This window comes from Marmota flaviventris, chromosome 8 (assembly GCF_047511675.1).
Source record: "Marmota flaviventris isolate mMarFla1 chromosome 8, mMarFla1.hap1, whole genome shotgun sequence".
Classification (NCBI taxonomy): domain Eukaryota; kingdom Metazoa; phylum Chordata; class Mammalia; order Rodentia; family Sciuridae; genus Marmota; species Marmota flaviventris.
The window spans coordinates 24,144,226-24,163,716 of record NC_092505.1 but is presented as its reverse complement, the minus strand read 5'-3'; the positions used below and the strand labels follow the sequence as shown (position 1 = coordinate 24,163,716).

General features: G+C 34.8%; 1 long non-coding RNA gene across 2 annotated transcripts in view; it reads left to right on the top strand.

Annotated features, from left to right (window-relative positions):
• Window positions 1–19,491, top strand: part of LOC114087678 (uncharacterized) — a 38,658-nt gene that overhangs the window by 8,405 nt on the left and 10,762 nt on the right. For both annotated transcript variants that reach the window (XR_003581875.2, XR_003581876.2), the window contains exons 3-4: window positions 8,634–8,783; window positions 14,992–15,183. This is a non-coding gene — a long non-coding RNA (uncharacterized lncRNA). The remainder of the gene's footprint in view (window positions 1–8,633; window positions 8,784–14,991; window positions 15,184–19,491) is intronic.

Here is a 19,491-nt window from a genome sequence, read left to right as displayed (position 1 = left end):
CTGCTGTCATGTATTTAAAGAATAAATTTTTTAAAAAAGATAGCCACAAGGCTCACACCGCATTAGAGACTGTGATGGTTTAGATATGAACTGTCCTCCAAAAGCTCATGAGACAATGCAAAAAAGTTTAAAGGTGAAATGATCCCGTTATGAGAAACTTAACATAATCAGTGCATTAATCCATCTGAATGGATTAACAGGGTGATAGCTATAAGTCAGTAGGGTGTGACTTAAGGAGATAGGTCACTGGGAGGGTGCCTTTGAGGTTTATATTTTGTCCCCAATGAGCCAAAATTAGTCCCTCCCTGAGCTGCTTTACTCTGCCCACCCTTCCATATCCCCTGATGTCCTGCCTCATGTGTGGCCCAGAGCAATGGAGTTGGCTGTCAATGGACTGAGACCTCTGAACCCATGAGTCCCAAATAAACTTTTCCTCTTCTAAAAGAGAGTAAAATCATGGCATTTGCAGGTAAATGGATGGAGTTGGAGAAGATAATGCTAAGTGAAGTTAGCGAATCCCATAAAAACAAATGCCAAATGTTTTCTTTGATATAAGGAGGCTGATTCATAGTGGGATAGGGAGCAGGAGCATGGGAGGAATAGATGAACTCTAGATAGGGCAGAGGGGTGGGAGGGGAAGGGAGGGGGCGGGGTAATTAATGATGGTGGAATGTGATGATCATTACTATCCAAAGTACATGTATGAAAACACGAATTGGTGTGAATATACTATGTATACAACCAGAGATATGAAAAATTGTGCTCTATATATGTAATAAGAATTGTAATACATTCTATTTCATATATAAATAAAAAATTACATTAAAATAATAAAATAAAATAATTATTATCAGAAAAAAATGGGTATGCATATAATGCTATAGTATATTGACTTTAATTCTTTAGGATAAATACAATGAGTGGTATAGCTGGGTCATATGGTGGATCCATTTCTAGTCTTTTGAAAAACCTACATACTATTTCATACTAATTTACAATCCCACCAAAGTGTAGAAATGTTTCTTTTTCTCTACATCCTCTCCAGCATTTTTTGTTTGTTAGTTTGTTTGGAACAATACATTTTGCACGAAGAAATTAAATGACAAATTTAAAAATTCCTTCAATCAAACAAAAAATGAAGGCACAACACACAGGATTATCTGTGGGATACAGTGAAAGCTGTACTAGGTGGGAAGTTTACGTCTATCAGTGCCATCATTAAAAAACAGAGAGATCATAGTTAAAGAACCTAACACTGCATCTCAGGGTCTTAGAAAAATGATAATAAATGATACCTAAAATCAGTAGACGAGAAAGAAATAATAAAGATCAGGCAGATATAAATAAAATAGAGAATGAAAGGACAATACAAAGGATTTATGAAATAAAAGAGCTAGTTCTATGAAAAATAAATAAAATTTACAAACCATTAGTTAGACCTGCCAAGAAAAAAAGAGAAGATCTAAATAAATAAAACTAGAGATGAAAAAGGGGACATTACAATGGGTACCAATGAAATTCATAGCATCATTATGGAATACTTCAAAAAACTGTATGCCAATAACTTGAAAACCAAGAGAAGAAGTGGACAATTTCTGGACATATGATCTACCAAAATTGATCCCAGAGTATATATATATATATATATATATATATATATATATATATATATATATATATATATATAAAACTAAACACAGAACAAGCAATGGAATTAAACAGAAATAAAAAGTGTCCCAACAAAGAAAAGCTCAGGACTAGATGGATTCGCTGCTGAATTTTGCCAGACTTTTAAGGAAGAAAAAAATACCAGTGCTTCTCAAACTATTCTATAAAATAGGGAAAGAAACCTCCCAAACTCATTCTGTAATGCCAGCATTACCCTGATACTTAAACCTGATATGGACACAACAACAAAAACAAGAAAACTTTCGACCAGTATCCCTGATCAACAGTGATGCAAAAATCCTCAAAAAAATATTTGCAAATCAAATTCAATAGCACATTGGAAAGATCATATACCATGATCAAGTTGGTTTTATTGCAGGGATTTAAGGGTGATTCATCATATGCAAATCAATAACTATAATAAACCACAGAAATACAACAAAGATAAAAAAGGTCACATAAACATCCCATCAGATGAAGTAAAAAGCTTTTGAAAAATTCAGCATCTTTTCATGACAAAATCCCAGAATAAATTAAGGATATATATATAATATATATATAATATATATATATATATATATATATATATATATATATATATATATATATAATGCAACCACATTATTAGATTATGAGTGCTGTAACCTAATTAGTGATTAATCCACTTGATGGATTAATAATTCGAAAGGACTATTATATTGGGTGGTAACTGTAGGCAGGTGGGGTGTGTCCTTGGGGTTACATCTCATTCACCTGGCTCCTTCCCCTCTGCTTCCTGGCTTCCATGGGGTAAGCAGCTTTCCTCTGCCACACTTTTTGACATAATGTTCTGCCTCACCTCTTGCCCAGATCAATTGAGCCAGGTTTTCACAAACTAACCTCTGAAACTGTAAGTCAGATAAACTTCTCTTAAAGTTGTTCTTGTCAGGTATTTTTGTCATAGAGTCTAATACAGAGACTGATTAGTCAGACTAAAAGTTGACTAATACAAAAGTTAACAATCAATGGAATTAACAGACAACCTATTGAATGAAAGAAAAATCTTTGCCAGCTAGTCACTTGACAGAGGATTAATATTAAGAATATGTAAAGAACTTGAAAATTTTAACATCAAATAAAGAAGCAATCCAGTCAAAAGTGGGAAAATGATCTGAGCAGACACTTCTCAAACAAATGCCAATGAATACATGAAAACATACTAAATATCTTTAGCCATCTGACCCTAGTCAAAATGGCTATTATCAAAATAAAAGTCACAAATGCCAGTGAGGTTATGGAGAAAAAGGAAACCTATACCCTGTTGGTGGGAATGTAAATGAGTACAGCCGCTAAGAAATGCCATGGAAAACAATAGTGAGTTTTTTTTTCGAAAACTGAAAACAGAACTACAATATCACTCAATATTCACAATAGCTAAGTTATGGAATCAGCCTAGATACCCACTAATGGATGAATAAAAAAAGAAAATATGTATAGCTACATGATGGAGTATTATTCAGTCATAAGGAAGAATGATGTCAATTGCAGGAAAATAGATGGAACCAGAGAGATAATCAATGAAATTAGCTAGAAAAACAATATTTTTTCTCATATGTGGAAAGTGGAAAAAAAAAAGACCTGAAAGTAGAAAAGGGACTATTAGAGAAAAGGATGGTGAACAGGGAGAGGGAGGGGAGAAACATGGGAGGGTAAGAGAAGGTCAAAGGGAGGGTAGACATGATCAAAGGACAACACATGCATGTATGGAAATGGCACAGCAAAACTCATTAATTTGTACAACTAATATGTTTTAATAATAATAATAAATTATTGGTGTAAAAAATGAAGTGTCAAAAGTTAAAATAGACATTAAAAATATGGCTCTCTTTTTACCAAATATAACAATTAATCAGTTACCAGAATAGTGTAGATGCTAAATTGCTTCATTTATGCTCCCTTGTGTTTCACACATATTTTAAAATCCAAAAGGAGTTACCCTGAGAAAACTGTAAACAGGAGTGCAAATCTTGGCCAATTAAAAAAATTACTTTTCTTTTTTTAAAATTTTGTTTGTTCTTTTTAGTTATACATGATTGGAGAATCTATTTTGACATATTTATGCACACATAGGATATGTCTTATTCTAATTAGGATCCCAGTCTTGTACAATAACTAAGCTATGAAATCAACCTAGATGCGCATCAACAGATGAATGGATAAAGAAAATGTGGTTTATATACATAATGGAAAAAATTTTTTTCAAACAGTTCTACCAATGTGTGTCCATCTGATTGAATTGAGAAAGTAATTTATCACATTTGGAAAGAGGGTAACCTTTTTACTAAGTGACAATTATGTTAATTAAATGGAACTATCTGTTTATCTAACTCAAATGCATTTTCCCTTACTCATTCACTGCAAGTCTGAGTATCTCAGATAAATATTCAATGAAAGGCTTCAGGCATAGGGTTTCTATTACTGGCAATTTAAATAATCAGATATAGAAGTGTTTTAAGAAAAACGTAGGCATTTATGATTATAATAGATTTTTCTTCAGTTTTGAGTCAAAACAGACTTAGTTTATATCCCAAATTGCAAGTGTTCACTCTCTATTGACCCTCCTTTAAAAAATATTTTTAAAATAGTAATGGATTAACATGGTTAAAAATATCTCTAAAGAGTTACTTGGTAAGAAGTCTCCTTCCCACCCTGTCCTGTATTGCCCCTGTGACACCCTCCATTCAATAAGGTAACCATCTTTACTCAATTAATCTGGAAATTTTAAATGTATAAGTATGTACATAAATATATACTCATGATATATATGTACATATGTGTACTTATTTAGTATTGTGTGTGTGCCTTGAAGGGGGAAGGGGCAAAGAGAGAAAGAAGATGTGAGAGAGAAATGGAAACTAACTCTTTTAATGTATAAAAAGACAATAATGTGATTTTTTTGCCCTTTTTATACATATGACAAGCAGCACACTGAAGGAGGTTGGTAAATGCCATCCCTTAATATATCATCTTCTGGACTTCAAACTGAGGGCACTTGGGGTGCAGTGAGCATAGGGAAGGATTTTCTCTGAACTTTCCTTGTCTGATTAAAGACAGATTCACCAGAGGGAATAAAAGTGCCACAAGTCTCTCCAGGAATTTTTGTCAGCTAGGGAAGATTGTGTCACTGGAGAGGAGACTGAAGATAAGCACCAGGCTCAGGCAGACTTTGTCCCAGGTATCACTTACTCTTCTTAGGGCCATTCTTATTCCCCCCCAAACTGTTTACTATCCCCTAAGTTGCCTAAAGCCCTCTTTTACTCTCCCATATGAAGAAAGTATATAAGATTCTTGGTTTTACTGGCTTTTGGAGTAATCACTTTTCCTTTATAAAGTTCCTTACATGCACATAAAAAATCTGAGTACATTTTCTCTTGTTAATCTGTCTACTGCCTTTTTATTTCATCAATTTAATTACTGAGCCTTCAGAGGGACCATTTCCTTTTCCCTACAGTACTATGCAAATTATTCTACATCTTGGGGTATTTTTTGTATGTATTAATATATCTTGAAGATAATTATATGACAGTATATTAATTGCTTCCTCATTCTTGTGACAGCTACATGGAGTTTTATTGGGATGTTTCCAACTTTGTGCAATTACAAATAATGTTCCAATGAATAACTGTGTGTGTGTGTGTGTGTGTGTGTACACACAATTGTACCTATGTGTGAAGAGTTTAGAATTAAAACCATTTCAAAAATACATTCTAAATGTGTTATTCTTATAGATATTATCCTATTCCATTCCACTAAGTGTTGTGCCAACTTACAATCTCACCAGCAAGACATTAGAGTACAATTTTATCACAGTTTAATCAACATAAATGTATGAATTTTTTTTTTTACTTTTTGTCCTTCTGATAGATAAAAGTGAGCAATTCAGTCAGTTTTAATCTGTGTCATAAATGAGATTACACATTTTCTCATATTGTAACTGTGAAATGTCGGGTTCTCTTGCCATCTGGTAAAACCAATGACTTGAGAAACAATAATAGGAGTAGGAAGAACTTTACTGGCTCCATGCTGGCAAGTTTGAAGATGGCAGACTCCTGTCCTGGAAACATCATCTTCCCTACTAACTGCAACCCAAGAGCATATACAGGAAATTTAAGGAAGTGTATTCTTAGCCACACATGGGTGGGTGCCAAGAGTAATCATTAATACTGTGGTGGTCCATGTCTTTCTTTCTCTCTTTCTCTCTTCTTGATGGTAAGGATTGAACCCAGGGCCTTGTGCATGCAAGGCAAGCACTCTACCCACTGAGCTATATCCCCAGACTTGCACATTCTGATGTTACCTGAAGATGACTCAGTGTTCCGGGTTCTGTAAATCTAAAGAAAGATTAATGATTAGGAGGTCTTGTGACCAGTGTTTTTCTTGTTCCTTTTTCTTGGAATAGCTGACTCTAGCAGTTAATATCTAAAATCGTGTAGGTGCAGCTTTTCTTTTGAATTTTGAATACTAGGCAAAGGGAAAAATAAGAGGCAAGTTTGCAAAGAACAATTTGTAAAGGATAATTTAACCCAGTAGGTGACTTCAACATATTTAAGATTCATATTTTCTTTTTTTTGTGAACTGTCCATTTGTATCTTTTATCCTTTTAATTGTTTTTTTCCTTAGTTTTTGAAATATTTATTATATTTTAGGGTTAGTAGGTCTTTCATATAATATCAATTTCAAATTTATTTGTCTATTTGTTATTTGTTTTGCTTAGTGTTTTTCTTGTTTCTTCTCTGTTTTTCCCTCTCACTCTCTTTCTCTCCTGGTGCTCAGGATTGAACCCAGGGCCTTGCACATGCTAAACAAGTGCTATACCACTGACCTTCAGTCCCGGTGCCCACCCACACCACACCACACCCCCCCCCCCCCCCGCCTTTTTTTCTTGCTTTGTTTTATTTTTTACACGGTTTAAAAAAATATTATTTAATTGAATTCATTAATCTTTTAAGACTTCTGGACATTGGAGTCACAATTTAGAATGGTCTATTAATGTTTTCTTCATGTACACTTGTATCTTCCTTGTTTAATTTAAAATTTGATCCATTAAAATTTTTTTCTAGCATTCATTTTGAGATTTGAGTTCTATTTTAACATTTTAGCAGATGGCTACCCAGCCCAGTAACATATTATAAATGGCTTTTCTTTTCTTTACTGATGTGAACCACCATCATTAATATACACTAAATCCCCTTATGTGATTTGGTTTATTTTTTGACGTCTTATTCTGTGTCTTGGTCTGTTTGGTAATCTGTTTGTTAATGTGGGAGACAATACTATTGTAATGGTTAAGGCTTTGTTTCATATTCAATATCTAGGGGGGCAGATCCTCATTGTTCTTCATTGTCAATTTTCCTGGCATTTTTGTTTATTTACTTTTTCAAAAGGGCTTCAGTGTTATCTTGTCTAATTGAAAAACTCCTATTTTTACTGAAGTTGTATTAAAGGGATAAAAATCTGTGCACTTGACATTTTCATGATGTTGGGTTTTTGTCATTTTAACACAAAGTATGCCTTGCCTTTAGATCAGTTCTTTTGTGTTCTTCAGAGGATTTTAAAAGTTCCATTTTTCATTCTTGTTCATTTCATATTTAGACAATTCAGAAGTATTCTATGCTTTTCTTCCTACTGTAAGTAGGATGCTCACTGGTTACGAATATGAATAAAAGCTATACCTAAGTAGTAAATTAGTAAGAGTGGCCTCTTCCTGGGTCAGCTGATATTACATAACGGAATACAACAAGTTCATTTCCAGCAAAACTTTCCTCTATCACAGTTTTTAAACTTGAGTTCTAAGTAAGGAATCATTTCAGATAATTTTGATGGATCTTACCTTTTCCATTTTCCTATTACCAAAAAAAGAATTATAGAAGGGTAATAATTTCTTCTATAGATGGTATATTTCATTCTTTTATAACAAGAATACAATAGGCAACTTGATCTGCTACCTAAATATTACCAGTATAAAAATCAAATTTTTCTTAGAGTTGAATCCTGATCTATCTTTTTAAAATGTAGCAATGCACTCAACTAAAAGACTGTTCTGCAGCTTTCTGGGATGCTAAGTGTATCCATTTAAGGAAGTACTGGCTAATGAGATATAAATGGAAATTTTTCTGAGATTTCCAAAAATGTTCCTCAAAGGAAATTGATACATGTAAGAAAAATGCAAATTAAAAGTAAGAGGCTTAATTTTCCCTGTTCAAAGTAAAGCTAGAGATTTCCCTTCCCTTAGCTCAGAGCATTTATTTTGGAAACTTGTAACTGGAAGCACTTTCCCGCCTCGTAGGAAAGTACAGATCTTTTTAAAAGGTACATAGGCCCTTTGTCAAATTGGTCTAGGAGTACAGGTCCTCAAAACTTGGGGATCCATCACCTCTAAATGTAAATATCAAAGGAGAAGAGTTCCGTATCCCCCACATTAAGCAGGAGACAATTTTAACCTGGTGACAAGTTGTAAAACTATCTCTTGTCACCAAGATATAGATCATTATTTTTCCTTTGTTTACAGTCAATTAACCAACTTCAATTACCAGCTAGATTTAGGCTGAGCTAAGTGCAATAAAATGTAAGGGACAAGTCCTATTACTTGAAAACTAGTCATTATTTATCTTGAGAACATGTATGTAATGGATTGTGCATTTGGCTGTATGAATGGATTGTGCATTTGGCTATATGTATGTAATGGATTGTGCATTTGGCTATATGATTGTGCATTTGGCTATATGAGAACATGTATGTAATGGATTGTGCATTTGGCTATATGAATAAGCATGGTTTCATGCTTATTCAAAAATAAATGCTTTCTTTCTCCACTACCTTTGTTGGAAGGATTTCTGGATTCAGAGATTTTACTTTTAAATTATATTTCTCCAGCACTCAGTTGACAATTGTGGTCCCTTTTCTCTCCTCTCTTCATATTTGTAAAGTGGTTATGTGGGAAGAAGCCAAAGCCACCATCTTGGACTATGTGGGTGTCTTTGAAGATGGATATCATCTAGGATGCTCAGAAGGAAGGGAGGAGGAACTTTGGTCCTGATGACTATGGAGACATTGCGCCAGCCCTAGGACTTCTTTATGTAAGAGAGAAATAAAATTCTTTTGTTTCAGACAAGGTTATTTTGGTCTTTCTGTTAAATGAGGTTTAAATTTATTCTAACCAATACACTGCTGGAAAGAGTAACTTTGGATAAAATATAGCCAAACCAGATTTCTTAGTTAGGCATCCACTAACATGTAATCGGGTTTTTGCTTGCTTATATCCATTACTGCAAGTCAATTGATTTAGTTACCAAGGCATACATTTTGTAACCAGTTTATTTTTGGTCCTTTACCATGAAGTCATTTGCTCAGGTTTAAATATCCTCTGACTACTTTAAAAAATGGCTTGAAGGGGCCAGGTAAGGTGGTGCACGCCTGTGGTTTCAGCGGCTTGGGAGACTGAGGCAGAAGGATTGCAAGTTCAAAGTCAGCCTCAGCAAAAAGCAAGGTGCTAAGCAACTCAATGAGATCCTGTCTCTAAAATAAAAATACAAAATAGAGCTGAGGATGTGGCTCAGTGGTCAAGTTCCCCTGACTTCAATCTCTGGTACCCCCTGCCCCTCCAAAAAAAAAAAAAAAAAGACTAAAAGGGACTTTTGATAACATTTGACTTGTATTTTTTTTCAGGCAAAAATGTTAAATTTTTGTCAGTTTTGCCCATCAATTACTCTATTTGTGCATATTTTGGAATGAGCCTAAAATATTTTCAAGGAAAGACTTGACCTCTCTTAACTTACTTTTATGCAGAAGTAGCTAAAATTTATATTCCCACATGGGACAGAAAGCCTCTTCAGCTTTAGTTAAAGGATGAACTTTGCTGATGATTAGAATCCATTGTTCTGTCCTACAGCTGTACCTGTTAATATCTGTAGGCATGTGTCAGAAACTATAACATTAAATTCACAATCACTCTGTATGAAGCAGAAGCCAACTGAGAAAAGTAATATTTATGGAGAACAGCTTCAAAGAATATGTAATCCTTGCTTTCCTCAGATGATCTGAATCCATTCTTAATTAAAACAGATTATAACAGGACTTTCATATGGGACCCATTGTTTTGGTCCCTCATACAATAGTTTTTGTTCAATTATGTTTGTTATCATGATACCTGCATGTTATTAATACAATAATTACTGTGAAGATGTTGTTGGCTCACTTACTCATTACATGGCATGATATGTTTTCTTTATAAGGTCACATGTAATGACTTTCTTTTTATTTCATTGCAAAATATTGCATATCCATTGGGAGAATGGTTGATTTTTATTGAGCAACTGGTTTATATTGGGGCATTGATTTTTTACTGTATGTGAATTACTAGACTGCATGACATTTTCCCTGAAATGAGAAAATCAAAATAAATAACTTGGCTTATTAATCCCCTTTCTACTTTCACATATTGTCCTCCGTTTTTAAGATCACTGTTTCAGTGGCATTTTCTTACCTGTCTACTATGGTCTGAAAGTTTGTGTCTCCCTAAAAATCATGTGAAATCTTAACTTTCAAGATGATAGTATTTGAAGGTAGGACCTTTGAGAGGTGATTAGGTCATGAGATTGGAGCCCCCATAAATGGAATTAATGCTCTTATAAATGAGGACTAAGAGAGATGTCTTGCCCCTTCTACCATGTTATGATCTGGGAAGAAGGTGCTAAAGCAGGCCCTCTTTGGATTCTTAATCTGTTGGCAACTTGATCTTGAACACCTCAGCCTCCATGACTGTAAGAAATAAATTTCTGTTGTTTATAAACTAGCCAGTCTATTTTGTTATAGCACCACGAACAGACCCAGACACTGCCTTTATTTTTTTTAGCTTTGATTCTTTTGGGTAAAGGTGATACTTGGATCTTTTTCTCTTACTTGGCAGGATAAAACATTTTATCTATCTATCTGTTTATCTACCTAACCATCTATTCATCTAATCTGTCTATTCATTATCTATATCTATCCCAAATCTACTCATCATCTAGCATCTATTTTTCAATTTTTATTTTTTTTGTGGTGCTGGGGATAGGATCTAGTGCCCTGTCCATGTTAGGCAAGTGCTCTATCACTGAGCTACATTCCTGGTCTCTACTTTTTTCCTTTTATTTATTTATTTATTTTTTAGACTGGAGAAATTTTGTTGAGTATTTTTAAGAAAAAGAACTTCAAAGTGATAGTCTTTCAGAAGGATTAAGAGAAATAAGATTTTCTATTTTACTTTTTAGGCTGATAATTTAGTTAATTTTAAAAACCTGCTCAGAAATCTTATTTTACTTCATTTAATTTTTAAATTAAATTAATTTTTAACTGCCACATAAAAATACACAAATCATACCTATTTATGGCGTACAATGTGATGTTTTGATACCTGTAAACATGGCATAATATTTGAATCAGGTGCAACATTATTTATCTCTTTAGACATTTATAGTTTATAGTGAAAACATTCAAACCCTTTCTTCTACATTTTTGAAATATACAGTATATTATCATCTAGAGACTCATTACTGTCCAATGGTACACCAGAACTTCTTACTCCTATCTAACTGTAACTTAGTGTGCATTGATCAACCTTTTCCTACCCTCTCTTCTTTGTACTCCCCAGCCACTAGTTAACACCATTCTACTCTCAGCTTCTGTGAGATCAACTTTTTTATACTCCACATATGAGCTCATATGGTGCTTATCTTTCTGTCCCTAGCTTCTTTTACTTAACATAATGATCTCAGTTCCATTCATGTTGTCCCAAATGACAGAATTTCATTCTTTGTTATGATTGAATAGTATTCCTTTGTGTGTATTTACCACATTTTTTAAATTCATTCCTCAGTTAATGGAGATTTACATTTCTCTGAAGTTGTCAAAAGAGTGCTGCAGTAAACATTGGAGTGCAGATGTCTCTGACAGATTTATTTCATTTCCTTGGATAACTCCCCAGTAGTGGGATTTATGGATAATATAGTAGTTCTATTTTTAATTTTTGAGGACTTCCATATTGTTTTCTGTAATCATTGTACTAATTTACATTCCCACAACAGTTTGAAAGGATTCATTTATTCCACATTCATGCCAGAACTTATTATCTTTAGTCTTTTTGATGTTAGCCATTCTAAAAGTGATGAGGTGTTATTTTGTTGAGGTTTTGATTTTCATTTCCTTAATGATTAGTGACCTTGACCAATTTCTCATGTACCTGTTGCTCTTTTATGTGTTTTCTTTGACAAATGTCTATTTAGAGCCCTTGCCCATTTTTTAAAAAATGGGGTTATTTGTTGTTTTGCTATTGAGTTTTTATAGTTTCTTATATTTTCTGGATATTATTCCCTTTTCAGACAGTTTGTAAATATTTTCTCCCATTCTACAGCTGATCTCTTAATTTTGTTGATTATTTCTATGGTGCAGAACATTTAGTTTCATATAATCCTATTTGTCTATTTTTGCTTTTGTTACCTGTGCCTTTGGGGTCTTATTGAAAAAGTCTTTGTCCATTCCAATGTCTTGAAGCATTTTCTGTTTTCTTCTAGTAGTTTCAGGCCTTATATTTAAGTCATTATTCCAAGTTGATTTTTGTAATATTCAGAGATAGGGGCCATTTACTTTTATATAGACAACACATTCATGCAGCTGTAAACCTAAGGGGCACAAAAGGGTATGCAGTGAAAAGTCTCCCAACTGTTTTCTCAACCACTTAGTTCCTTTCCTCAGAAGTTGTCAATGTTATCTTTGTTTTGTATCCACATTTCTTGTATACTTTTGCTTATTTGTTTATTGGTACTGGGATTGAACACAAGAACATTCTACCACTGAGCTATATTTTTTAAAATTTTGAAACAGAGTTTCACTAAATTGCCCAGGTTGGCCTGGAACTTGTGATCCTCCTGCCCAGCCTCCTGAGTCTCAGGGATTACAGGCACATACCACTGTGCCTGGTCTTGTATTTATTTATTTATTTATTATAAATCAGCATATAAATCCTTGTCCCTGATTTTTTATATTAATATACTGACCATATTATGCTGCCTCTTTCATTTGTCAGGAACTGTATATGATGGAGCTCTTTCCATATTAGTATATAAATACTAATACTTCCTCCTCTGCTCTCGTTACCAAGTGTTCTATAAATGTTCTTTATTCAATCACTTACCTATTTATGGTCATTTTGGTTGTTTACAATCTTTTAAAAAGTTGTTATTATAATTTATACTTTATTGGCTGACCTTGTACAGAGCCATTTGCCTATTTGAGTATTTCTATAAGATAAAAATCCTAGAACTATAACTTTTGGCCTGCATTTTAGATGTATTTTAAGTTTGCATGTTCATTGCCAACTTGCTGTCCATAGAAGTAGTACTAATTTACATTTTCCTAGCTATTTTTGTATTGCTTTTTAAATGAGGCCCTCAAAGCATTGACTTAGTTTATATCATTTGAATGCTGTATAGAATTAACCATAGATAGTCTTTGCCCTCAGGAACTAACATTTAAAAGATTAATTATTTTCTAAGCACATACACATTTTTAATAAGTTGTTTTGCTTATTATAATCCATTTGTCTACATTTCTGTACCTAGCCTTACAAAAGTCAGGAAGAGTGAGTGTAGTGAAATCAGCATAAAAAGCTTAAAAGCTAGCTAACAAGTGATATTACTCCCTCTCCTTAGTGCCCATCATGTTGTCACAGATGTCTCTTGCCCAGGGATTTAAAGAGGATGCCTATTAATCCATCCACGACACCACACAGGAAATGAGGGTGGAGAGAGAAAATGAGCTGGAAGTCTAGTGTCTAAAAGTGGAAGCTTAAACACACCCTTGCTCAGAAAACTCTCCAAACTACAAATTACTTGTAACTTAAAAAAAAATAAAGCCATAAACAAAAACAAGAACAAATCTGTCCTTATGAGAGATTTCAATGTGAAAAAATAAAAAAGCAATTTACAAATAGCATCTTTTGCATTGTCTGGCAAGACCATAAAGAAGCATCTAGTTCAAAAGGATGGAGCAGCAACTGCTTTTGCCGCCACCTGGCTCAACACATTTCTGCCCAACTGACTTTACCTTTTTTTTAAATATTTTTATTTATTTATTGGCGAACACAACATCTTTATTTTTTGTATGTAGTGCTGAGGATCGAACCTGGGCCGCACGCATGCCAGGCGAGCGTGCTACCACTTGAGCCACATCTCCAGCCCCCTGACTTTACCTTTGAAATAAAAGGACAAATGTATTTTTCTCTTTGTGAAAATAGCATCACAGATTGATTACTTGTTTTCTTGGGGAATCACACAGTGGAAATGTGGCTAAGATTAAGCAGGAATCTGAAGGAATGAGTGCTGCTCACCCCCATTACAGGACTCAGAATACTCTTTTCACCCCCAGTCTGAGAAGCCTGAATTCCACCTTGCAACCCAAGGCGCTTACTCCAAAAGCTGGCCTCATACTATTATTCTGGTTTATTCTCAGATTAATCCTTTTCACAGAACTCAAATCCAACACAAGAGAATTACTCATTCATCTGGAAATACACTATTCTTTCCCAACTCATGCCTTTATGTTTCTCCTGTGTGGGAAGGTTCTTTTCCCTATTACTACATGTCAAAATTCCAGTTATGGAGTGCTTTTGCTAAGTTTTGCTAACCTTGTTTTCATAAACTCCATGTTTTCTCTCCTCTTAGTCATGCCCATAGTACACTTTCTGGTACTTAGTTTGAATTCTGGGCAGTATTATTCTTGTCTATAAATTTGCTTTTCTTATTCTGTCCATTAGGTTGTAAACCCTTTTACAACACACAATTAGCCTTATATCCTTTCCAGTGCCTGGCTCACTTCAGACACACACACACACACACACACACACACACACACACACACACTTGGCATATATATAAAGTAACTATGATTGAAGTACATGAATGAATAAATGTAACTTTCCTCAATAGGTTGAATGACATTTATCACAACTGATGCTTTATATTTGCAACTAGAAGTAATGGTTTCTTTTATGTATAAGAAGCCAGTAGTTCTCAGAGGTATCAGAATCACCTTGATATTTGTTGAAACACAGGTTTCTACCCCTGCCCCTATGATTGATTCAGAAGGGTTGAGATTGAACAGTTCTAACAAATCCTTCAGTGATGTTGATGTTATAGGTTCAGGTTTTGAGACCTATTATAGTTGTACAGTAATATCTAGTAATCATGTGTATACAGTAAGAGAACTATACCCCATCCCCTTAGTCCCCTTTACCCTCATTTGCTTACCCAGGAGGATGTTTGGCTGACCCTAAGAACAGTTCTGACCGGACCAGTATATCAATGGACTGTGACTGAAGGGACAGCAACCTTTCTAACTGGCACTGTTTTGGAAATTATTGGTTCTTTGAGTCCACGATGGAATCCAAAGGAATCCCTTTATCATGGTCCTCACCTCACATAAGAAGGATTGTTGCACTTGAAGGTCAGTCACTATTTTGTCTTCAGTATGCTTTTATGGTAATGCCTGGGATGAAAATACCTTATGGGAGTTGGACACTGTGCTAATATGGAAACTGTACAATCTTGATCTTAGATTTCAAGAGTCTGAGGTCACAAGTACATAATTTGTGATTCCTGTGCAAAATTAAAAAATGAGAAATCCTTTGTTAAAAATTAACTATTTTCATATGACAGACAGAAGACTTTTAACCAAGTATGAGGCCCTTTTAAGAGCAGAACTTGTGTCTGTCCAGGTCACATGTCTGTAAAGTTATTTGTGGAAGAGAAAGTAAATTCCAGGAATGAGCATGGGTAAGGTACAAGTTGCCGTGTGATGCATATGTGGATGTTGTGGCAGGTCACTGATGCTAGAAAGAGATGACTTTCCTAGCCATTATTTCTCTATATATTGTTAGAGTGTTGCTTTTGTGGGGAGGGGCACATCTGAAAATCTGGTGCCTGAACCTATACCATCAGCATTGCCTGGGAAGTTGGGAGTTTTCTGGAACACAGAAAGCAGAGAATGTCTGGTTTGTTCCTCAGAATATATATGGACTATGATGGGTTAAGAAAGAATGCCAAGAATTCAGTTAATAATCTTTAATACTCTCTAAAGCAGTGAAGAGCTCTGTAAAGCACCAGGCTGGTGGGAAGCCACCCAGGGAGAGGTACTAGAACTTAGGGTCACTGCTGTTTTCTTCCTTTACAGCGTCTCTGTTTTCAGGAGCTTTCCCTTAACTTTTTAAAAATACATGCATTATTTTTCTGTGGAAAAAAATTCTCTCAAGAAAATCTTGTATTTGTTTTTTAAAACAAAGGAATATGTAGGTTTTCCAGTAAGTGCTACTAGATGACAAGCTCCTCAGGAGTCTAGATCTGCTTCATTTGTCTTTCTGTCCCAGCACAGCATCAGGAACACAGATAAACCATGATACATATGTGTGGAAAATGGAATGGAATTATTTTTTATATTTGCTCCAAAGTGTCAACTTTTCTCCATAGTATGAAACACAGTGTTATTGCTTAAATGTTAAAAAGGAAAACAGCTAATTAGAAGCACACATTTGCATTATGTAATAAGTCATTACCAGTCTTATTGTAGAATTTTTCTTGTTATAATAAAATTCTTTGCTAGATTATATATTCAAAAAATATTTGAAGGATTTTGGGGAGATTTACTTTGTCACAAAGCAGCTGTTCCAAAGTCAATTAACAAGTCTGGGTCTCATTTTCCTTATGCATTAATTTATCATTTAATTTAGTAATGAATGAATTGATGCCCATTTATTGAGTCAGTATAACAAAGTACCATAGACTGGGTGACTTATGAACAACATAAATTTATTTTGCAAAGTCCTGAGACCTAGAAGGTGAGACCAAGGTGGTAGCATGGCTGCATTTTGGTGAGGGCCCTATTCTGGGTTTCAGATTGCCACCTTCTTCTTGTATGGCAGAAAGAGGGTTAGAGAACTCTCCAGAGTTTTTTTTTCATAAGGGCACTAATCCCGTTGATGGGAGCTCCACCATCAGTGTCCCTGCATCCTAACATGACCACATTGAAGTTAGGATTTCAATGTATGAATTTGGGGGAGAGGATGTAAACATATCAGTCCAGTTTAGTACATGAGTATCTGGTTCTTACCTTCTTATCATTTGGTATCCATTTGCATGTAAAGAAATGATATTGCAATTGTGACATGTGCCAACATAGTGGTAGAAAGAAGAGCTCTGTGAACATAATGGAGAGCCCCCTCTAGCCCTGCCTGGGCAGTTGAGACAGAGTAGTGTCTGAGGAGCCTCAAACTTGTTCTTGGTGTGTCAGTCAGTCAGAAGAGTCTGTCATCCCCTTCAGAACTAGCCTGTGAAAATACATGGATTAAGGGATTGTCTTAAGAAGTATCTGAGAGCAGCACATGTTTCTACTTCCCCTATTTTTTTTTCCCCTCAGATACTCAGCTATCTCTTATTGCAAGACATAACTGTTCTGGCAAATGGTTCTGTTTTTCATGGATAACAGATTGCTCCTTAATATTTCTATTTAGGAGCACACTTTCTGCACTTACCACTACCATGTACTGATTTCTTCTTTTTTCCCACTTTCTGTTTATTTTTAAACATTCTAGGAAAAGTCTTGTTTCGCAGAACACTCTTGAAATAGAATTAATTCGCTTTAATTCACGAGCCTTTCCATAACCCTGATTTCTTGAATTTCTAGTGAAATTCCCTTATCTTCTGAATATATTTGATGCTAGTCATTTTTTATACCTTTATTTATTTATTTATATGTGGTGCTGAAGATTGAACCCAGGGCCTCACACATGCTAGTCAAGCACTCTACCACTGAGTCACAACCCCAGCTCCAGATGATAGTCATTTTTAATACAAACACTTTCCCTACCATCTCTTTAGAGGGTGGAAAGAAACCTGTGTTTCTAAAGAAATCAAGTAATATGGAATATTTTATGATGATTTTATTTTAGAAAATATTTTAATTTGAGCTGTTTTTTGTTCTTGTTTTTTAAAGAAAAGGTGTAGAGTTTCATCCTATCAATTTTCCAGAATCTGAGAACTTGTTGAAGACAGAGGTTCCCTAAGATCCAGAATTTCCACAATAAGCAGTCTAAACCCTGAGCAGCATTCCTATGTTCTGAAAGTCACTCTAAGGAACCTGTAAAGGCTTGAACCTTTGTGGGCTTGAAAAACAACAGCGGTTTCTTAGAACCTTTGTTTTTCTATGTCAAAACATCAATTCCCATCTCATGATGATGTTGCTTCAGTTTTATTTCCTCCACATTGGGGGTGGGTGGGTGGAGGTGGGGATTATCACTGGATGGGTGATTTTTTTTTTAATCTTTTACAGTGTGACACATGTCAGTATTTCATAAGGCTCTCTTGGCATTGCATGTGGCATTATAGAAAATAGAAGGGAACCTGCTGAGTTTTGTTTTTCTCTCTTTGTGCAAAGATTCTTGGACCTTTATGCAAATTTTGTTCTGCTTTGAGGATGTGAGTGGGTTGGGCAAACTGTGTAGAGATAAGTTTGATGGGGGGCAAGCACTCAAAAGCTTGCTGTCTGTCCTTAGTCTTTATACTATTCTTAGACTTCATACTTCATACTATTTGGTAAAGACTAATTTTTGTCTATTTTATGACTTTGATCTGATTCCCTCCTTCCCTATTACTTTCCCCTGAAAATTCTGAACTGTATGGTATAAAAAGATCCTGTAACTGACATTCAGCAGTTTCAGGAATGCTGAGAAGAATGAAATATTTGAGTTTCATTCTCTCCCCAGCATTTTGTCCATGGATTTAAAAAAACAAAACAATCCAATTGCTGAAACAGTATTTATTGGGGAACTATTATAACTGCTAAAACATTATTATTCTCTCAATTTACCTTTCCCTGTGTAGAAATTGTTTCTTTAAAATATTGCTTCAGTTGCTAAATCACAGGCAAATAAAGATGAAATATGATGACAAATTCCTAAGATATGCTCCACTACTTGCTCATTCAGAAGAAGGTACAGCAATCACTTAGAAAAAATTACCTCCTCAGCAGAATTTGCTTCTGTTTCCTCCCTATAATTTACTACTTGGTTTTAGTTTAATAACAAAATAAACTCTAGTTCACGGTCCTCATAAAACCTGCAGGCAGGGAAACAGCTACAGTCAGATACATTCTGAACTTTGAGAAATGAAGATTTTGAAGTTGGATCTTGGTGGAAATGGAACTGTGAAATTAAAAGGCATACTGAGTTTACCAGGCATTTTTTGCTGAGATCAGGATACCAGAGACTCAACTTGCAAACCTCCTGGGGTCCTGTTTCATCAGCACACTCAACTGTTCTTGCTCAGTTTAATTTCAGAACATTTATTTGTGTTGATTGTTATTGCCAAGTGATATTATATTGCAAGGGTTCTAAGGTGAATTGAATAGTGCTTCTAGAACTTTCCTAAAGAAAAGACAACACTCTTAAATATCAGATGAGGTTAAATCTACACAAATTTTGGCATATTTTTGATTTCTGTTTTTTTTTAAGACAAGCATTTCATTTAGTAGTGAGGAGAAGGAGATGTAGAATTATTGAACATGGAATGCATCGGTTTAGGTGCCTGTTACACATGGGGATTTTTATGACTGAGGAATAGGTATATTAATAGGCATTTGAATAACTGAGGAAATGGGATCTTTGTTTCCTTTTTCTTTTCTTTCTTTTTTTTCAGTTCTAAGAATGGAACTTAGAGTCTTATGTATAGTAGGAATATGCTCTGGCCATTTAATTAATATTGC